We start from the raw sequence: 7793 nt of genomic DNA, 5'->3' as shown, positions 1-7793 counted from the left end.
ATTATTATGTGTTAACAAAAAATAATAATAAATATAACCTGATTCTTAGGCAGCTTCTAAGGCTTCCGGATTTTCTTTCATACCCAGTGCCCAGCATGCTGAATATCATTTTGCTATATCATTTTTCTGAACCCCAACATTATCCTGAAGCCACATATCCAGAGAGGCTTCTGAAAATCTAGATGGTTCTCTTGATGAAGCTCTACATTTCTTAGCATTTTAGTTTAGTTGCATTATCTAATTTGGGGGACTCGTCCTTCTTCCCACCATGATTTCTACTGTTTTCCAGTTTGTCTTAGTGTTAAAACTTGTCTCGTGGGCAGTGCAGAGTCTGGAAAGTTAGAATCCTGGGCTTTGGCATCACAGAGATATGAACTAAATCCCAGCCCCTAACTAGCTGGGGCCTTTGGGGCACTAGACTCAACTGGCTGGGAATGTGGCAGAGTGCTTGCCTAGCATGTATGAGGCCCTGGATTCCAATCCCTAGCCCCACAATAAATAAATAAGTAAGCAAAAAAGAAATGACTTCTCTGGGCACCTGCATCTGGGCAGGGAGTAAATAAACAATGTTTACAAAGCACTCCCTCCAAGTGCTAATTTGTTAATAAATATGGGTGATTGTTCTATTTCTGGAAATGTGAAAGATTTGGAGGGCTTACCTGGTGATGATTTTTCTCCCTGGGGTGCTGTCTCCTGAAACTTGAAACTTTGTTTTGCATATATCCTCAGTGGTTTAGTCCCCTGTGAGCTCAAAATTATTTTGTCGCTTGGAAATCTCTTCCATAGCAATATTATTTGTCCATCATGAATCCTGTTTGTGAGTACTATCTTCTAGTGATTAAAAAAAGGATGTAAAAGCAAATTGGAAAACATTCCCCACACTGAAAGCCGTTTTGAGGTGCAGTGTTTTATCTTTTAAAAATTATTTTTGCTGTTCATCTCATAATAAGCTAAGAGTTGACATTCGGGCCAAATTTATGTACTAAAAATTGGTTTGTACATCTGTGAAATAAAAGTGTAGTCAACCATAATCTAGTATCTGTGTGATTTCCAGAACACAAATATACTTGGCCCTAAAGTAAAAACATTTAGGGGACTCTTTTGTTACTGGCTTGCATTTTTAATCTGTGAAAACTGAATTTTATTTTAGCTTTTACTTTGTTTAAAACATAGTTTATTTCTATAGCCCAGTGGGGTGACGGTAGTTCAATTAAAAATTATAGTGGGGGCGCGTGCCTGTAATCCCAGCAGCTCCAGAGGCTGAGGCAGGAGGATCACAAGTTCAAAGCCTGCCTCAGAAATTATAGTAGGGCCCTAAGCAACTTAGCAAGAACTTGTCTCTAAATAAAATATTAAAAAGGGCTGGGGATGTGGCTCAGTAATGATTAAGTCCCCCTGGTTTCAATCTCTAATACCAAAACAAACAAAGAAAAACAATACATATTTAATGAAAAACTAGAAGCAAGCTTAAAATGCTCCAAATTATTAGGAAAGGAAAATGCTAATTACCCTGATTCCATCAGTCCACATCATATACATGTATTTAAATTTACCACATCTTATAAGTATGTACAATTATTATGTGTTAATAAAAAATGATAAAACAAGTAAAATTTATTTCATAATTTTACTCAATATTTAAAATTCATATTTGGGGTTTAAATGGAGGTCTTTACTTTGATCATGTTATTCGGAACAGTTTTATTTTACCTGGACATTTTCTATGTTTAACTTAAGTCTAGCTGCTGGTATCCATGTTCTGTGAATCAACCGTAATATTCTTTCTGGTTATTTTCCCTTTGAACTCAAAGTATTTAATTTTTACACAAATAGAAAAATAGTTCAAAAAGCAACATGTATTCGTTAGCATTTCATATGGCAATTAATACCTAATTTACAACTCTGAATAGAAGGAGAAAGCAATCCTTCTTTCAAATGTGAAAAGCTAGGTTTCTTTACAGTTGTACTTAATTTTTACTGTATCTTTTGCTGTTTATTAAAAAATAAGCTTTCCTTTTTCTGATTAAAAAGTAATAAGGCTTTTAAGATAACTTGAAAAATGGCATTATCTCTGTAGCTGATTCTGAATTTTGAAATAATTCTTCTTTTAAAATTCCTTTCCCCAGAGTCAAGAACATAAATAAGTTACTCCCAAAGTGATAATGAGGCAGGAAGATCCCAAGTTACAGGCCAGTCTCAGCAAATAAATGAATAAGTAAATAATAAAGAATAAAAACTGCTAAGGATGTAGCTCAGTGGCAGAATGCCCCTGGGTTCAATCCCCAACTACAAAAAAAAAAAAAAAAAAAAATTGGTGGGCACCATGGCTCACACTTGTAATCCCAAAGACCTGGGAGGCTGAGGCAGAAGGATAGAGTCCAAAGCCAGCCTCAGCAAAAGCAAGGCACTAAGCAACACAGTAAGACCCTGTCTCTAAATAAAATACAAAGTAGGGCTGGAGGTGTGGCTCAGTGGAGTGCCCTTGAATTCAATCCCCAGTACAAAAAAAAAAAAAAAAAGAGAGAGAGAGAAAGAAAATGAATTCATCCAGCAAATTTTATTTTACCACAGTGAGATGATGAAATAAATACAATTTTCATTTATTATAATAAAAAATTACAAACCACCTAGAGGTTAGGTAAAATATGGTATGCCTGCATAGACTAGAGTATACTGTTACATTTTTATAAATAATATTAGATTATTTTTATTTATAAATTAACACAGTACAAGGTATAGTGATTGAAAAGTTTCATACCACAGAGCCTACAAAGAAAACATCCCAATTTTAAGAATTTAGAGAAATATTTGCAATCCAACAGTAATCAAAAAAGGGGAAAAAAAGAAAAAGAAAAAGAAAGAAAGAGAGAGAAAGAAAAATGAGTCGGGTGTGGTGGCACATGCCTATAATCCCAGCAATTTGGGTGGCTGAGGCAGGAGAATCACAAGTTCAAAGCCAGACTCAGTAACTTAGCAAGATCCTGCTTCAAAATAAAAAAAATTAAAAGGGCTGGGAATATTGCCCAGTGGTTAAGCACTCCTATGTTCAATCTCTGATATCAAAAAAGAAAAAGAAAAACAGCTGGGCCCCCCTGTAATCCCAGCCACTTGGGAGACTGAGGCAAGAGCATCCCAAGTTCAAGGCCAGCCTTGGTAACTTAGGGAAACACTGTCTCAAAATAAAAAATAAAAGGCGCTGAGAATGTAGCTGAGTAGTTCAATCCCCGATATAAAAAATAATAATATTTTTCTTTTTAATTTAATAAGATAATTCTCAAAAAGAAAAATACATAAAAATGAAAAAAAATAAAGAAAAAGGGAAATACAGAGGCCAATGCATTTTTGTAATAGACTTTGGGGGCCAAAGACCAACAGTGATGGATGAGCACATTTCAGGCTGATTTGGGTGGACTAACCTAAGCACAGAGATGGTTTCTGATTTCACTCACAAGAATAGCTCTAGATGCTCACATCTTGGACTGGCGGCTGACACACTGCTCTGCTCTGGGCAAGCCATTTCATCTCCAGGGCCTCCGCTGCCTCTTCTAAAGGGTTAGGTCTGGACAGTATTAAAATTCCTGAGGTTCAGTCTCACATAATTTAATGCTTGTTTTTCTGACACCATCTTTTCAAAAACATTCCACTTTGGCTAAGAAGGTTGAATTCAGTTGAACACCTGAGCACTTGCTTTTTTGGCAAGGCACTGGGATGAGTCAGGCCTGTGCAGTTAGGTAAAGAACAATCCTTGCTTTCAAGTTAGCCATCTGATGAGCGGGCCAGATAGGAGGAGGGTGAAGATGTGCTGAAAGTCTGTGCAGCCAGCCAGGAGTGATGGCTGGTATCAGTAGACCCAGCTGCTCGGGAGGCTGAGGCAGGAGGATAAATTGGGTCCAGGAGTTTGAGGCCAGCATGGGCAACATTATGAGATGCTATGTCAAAAAATAAAATAAAATATACTCTAATAAGAGTTGAGAGCACAGAGATGAGAATTTCAACTACATCTGGGCTTGGGGAGTAAGTGGAAATTAAATTCTCCTGGGCAAGAAAGGACTTTTGTCTGGATCAAGTTGTAAGGAAAAAGCCAGTTAGCCAAAACTGGGCCTGCAAAGTGGACTTCATCCTTCCAGTCCTCGAAGAAGTGCTTAGGGAATAAGAGGAATCCATTTATCCCTTTTAAAATAGAAAGAAGTAGAGGCAAAGAGGTTTTTGTTATTTTGTTTGTTTGTTTGTTTTTCTTTTGTTTTGTTTTTGGTATCAGGGGTGCTTAACCACTGAATCACATCCCCAGCACTTTTAATTTTTTTATTTTGAGACAGGATCTTGCTAAGATGCTTACGGGCCTGTTTAAATTGCTCAGGCTGGCCTTGAACTTGCAAGGTGTCAGCCTCTTGCCTCAGCCTCCTGAGCTGCTGGAATTATAGGCATGCACCACTGTGCCCAGCTTGAGCAAAGAGACCTTCAAGACCATCTAAAGTCTAGAGAAATTCTTGTGAATGAAATCAGAAACCATCTCTGCACTTAGGTTAGTCTACACAAATCAGCCTGTGCTCATCTATCACTGTTGGTCTTTGGCCTCCAAAGTCTATAAAAAAATGCATTGACCTCCATATTTTCCTCAAGGACAGAGAGTGGTCAGTACAGGGTTGCTCACAGTCCTGCTGTGATCCCCTCAACATCTGGAAGGCAGAAGGCACTATCATCAGAAGACAAACAGACTTCCACCATCTTCCTTTACTGTTCCCATGAAGGCCTTTTTCATACAGAGACAGCCTCCCCAGTGGCCTGTGGGTGTGTCCCCTCACCAATATCTCTCCATCACCTTTCTCCATTGCCCCTGCTACTACCACCTCCCCACCACCTAGAAGACCATCCAACCTTTCTCTGGTTAAATTTGACCTCTCATAACTTCCCTGTGTTGGGCCAAGAGCAGCTGCAAGGCCCGGCTCTTATCTCTGGATGCATGCGTGAAGCCTGAGCCCTTTCCCCCACTGATAAGATACAGAAAGGACAGTAACAAAGGCTAGATGTCATAGCCAGGCCAACACAGACTCCTGTCCATGTCCTGCTTGAGGAACTGGTGAGGAATCTGACACGTAGAACCTGCAGCAGGTGACAGGATCATGCAGGTGGAAGAGTGTACCTCGGAGAGTCTCTGTGACTTTCCCACCTCTCCTACCTTCTCACTGCCCCTCGAGGACCCTGTTCATCTCCTCCAGCACATTCCAAAGTAGGAATCCAGATTTTTAACAACCTCTGATGTGAGCGGAAGAGAGAATACATTCAGATGCAAGATTGCTTCAAAGAATGGTGAGGGAGAGGAGGAGGAAAGGGAGAGGAAGAGATGGAGGGTCTGGGGTGCTGAGGTGGGGGTGGAGTTGTCCTCCAAGGGTCCGCCTCATGTGATCTATGACCGTGACTAATACTAATGTGTACGCTAGTGCTAGCCATGGTTGTGAACCAGGCATACAATTTCAGTGAAAACAATAAAGTTAATTCCTTGCTGAGGCAATAGCTCATTGTTGCTGCTTCTGACCAGTGCGACAAATGCATGTTCTCTGGCCACAGGGTGTTTTGGCCAGTTAGGCAGCTGATAATGGTCCTTCATGGCTCAAGTATCTGCTATAGGCGCTCACAAAACAGAGTCAATTTCACTCTATAGAAGCCTCCTGACATGGCATAAGGGAGGTGGGGGTTGATGAGAAGAAATGGAGAGAATGAGAGGACTGAGCCCTAACTAACTGTAGCAGGAGAAGGAGCTCAGAAATCTTTGGGGGATGGGTCAAAAGGAAGAAAAAAGGAGGAAGAAGAAAAAAAAATTTTTTTTCTGTGGGCCTACTTCATGTCTAGCACAAAGCAGGGCTTCTATACCAGTCTTCTGATCCAGTGTTCTAGGTATTTAAGATTGACCATTGTCAGGGGAAGGATTCAAGGTTGATGGCTCTGTGCATCTCAAAAGCCTGGCCCAGCTCAGTTCACTCAATGCAAACAACTTTGGAGATTTTACAACATACAGTAACTATGTATAACTGGTATCTGGGGATACCAAGAAAAATAGGGCCTGTCTTAGTCTTCCAACCATCTATCCAGTGGAGAAACCAACCCTATGACCCAATAAATCATAACTGACCTCTGTAACGAGGTGGGGTGGAAGAGGTTTCTTGGACGAGGGATAAATGAATGTGTGCATCTGAATGCGCCCTGCCTGACACCTGCCTTCACGAGAAACTTGTGCAGCTAATTACAAATCCAACCCCGAACACAGTGTTGATGGCATAGTATCCTGAGGTAGTGCAAGAGTGATAAAGGCTTTCCATTCATACCTCTTTAGAATTATGCTGTCTAAGGCTGGGGCTGTAGCTCTGGGAGACTGTTTGGCTAAGAGGTGGAGTTCAATCCCTGGCAGTACAGTAAATTAAATTTAAAAAAAAAAAAAGAGAGTTTGCCTGGTGGCACACACCTGTAATCCTAGCAATTTGGGAGACTGAAATACTAAGTTCTAGGTCAGCCTGGACAACTTAGTGAGATTTCTCAAAAAAATAAAATAAAATAAAAAGGGTTAGGGATGTAGATCATTGATAGAGCACCCCTGGGTTTCAATCCCCAATACCAAAAACAAAAACAAACAAAAAAACTCCACACAACACAAAAACTATACTGCCCAATAATGTAAAAGAGAGATACATATGACTATTTTTACTTATTTATTTATTTAGTGATGCTGGGGATAGAACTCAGGGGCACTCTACTACTGAGTTACATCCCCATCCCTCTTTTAATTTTTTTTTTTTACCCTATCCAGTGGAGAAACTAACCCTATTTTATTTATTTATTTATTTTTAAATTTTAAGACAGGGTCTCACTAGGTTGCCCAGACCGACCTTGAATTTGTGATCCTCACGCCTCAGTCTCTGCAGGCCTGCTGCCACCTCCCCAGCTCACTCATGACTATTTAAATTCAAATTAATTGCAACTAAATAAAACTTTAAATTTAGTTTCTTAACTACACTGCCAACAGCAGCACAGACCAGACATCCAGAGGTTTCCAGAGTCAGGAGAGGAGCTCAAGAGGTATACATGGCTACCATATTGAATGGTGCTAACCAGTCATTGACTATCTCCATGGTGGTAGTAAATTCCATTTCATAGGACTGAGGTAAAACCTCTGAAACCATCCTTGATCCCTGTCCCCCCTATGCTTGGTGCCCTGCTGAGCTCTCTGGGGGTTTCTGTCCTTCTCTCTGAGGGCAAAGAACGTTCTTATCTTCAAAGCGTTGGGAGGCAGCACTACCCTCTCTCTGTTGAAAGCACACCAAGCACAGTCACAGTTAATGTCGCTATTCTCCTGAGAAATGGATGAAAGCCATGGAGGTGGTAGGATCTGTGGCAGGATTCAGGGTCCCCAGGGACACTCACAGAAAAGGAAAGCACCCCTCTGCTTGGAGTCTTCCCCAACCTCCACTTGTATCACACCAGGTAGCTGATAGGCTCAAACGTGGAAGGTTTGCCAGCAGCCCGTCTGGGGACACAATGAGCTTGAGACCTGGGGCCAGAGTGGCTCCTCTCTCTTGTCATGCCCATGAGCGGTGCCCTGAGCCACAGCCCCACTGCCTTCCTTCCACAATCACCACCCAAGCACAGGCAGATGGTTCCACACTGGCTTTCCTTGAGGGCCAGGGGCCTTCCCTTCCCCAGCCAAGGACTCCTGGGTGTTGCTCGGAGTCGGGGAGCAGGGGATGCTGGTACAGATGCAGGCACAGGTAGCCTGCCTGCCGTCCTGCCCCAGAGGGGTGGGG

The sequence above is a fragment of the Marmota monax genome, unplaced genomic scaffold, assembly GCF_021218885.2.
Source record: "Marmota monax isolate L192 unplaced genomic scaffold, Marmota_monax_Labrador192_F-V1.1 WCK01_AAM20220418_F8-fsc00003, whole genome shotgun sequence".
NCBI lineage: Eukaryota > Metazoa > Chordata > Mammalia > Rodentia > Sciuridae > Marmota > Marmota monax.
The sequence above is the reverse complement of the archived record's forward strand: the minus strand, read 5'-3'. Positions refer to the sequence as shown.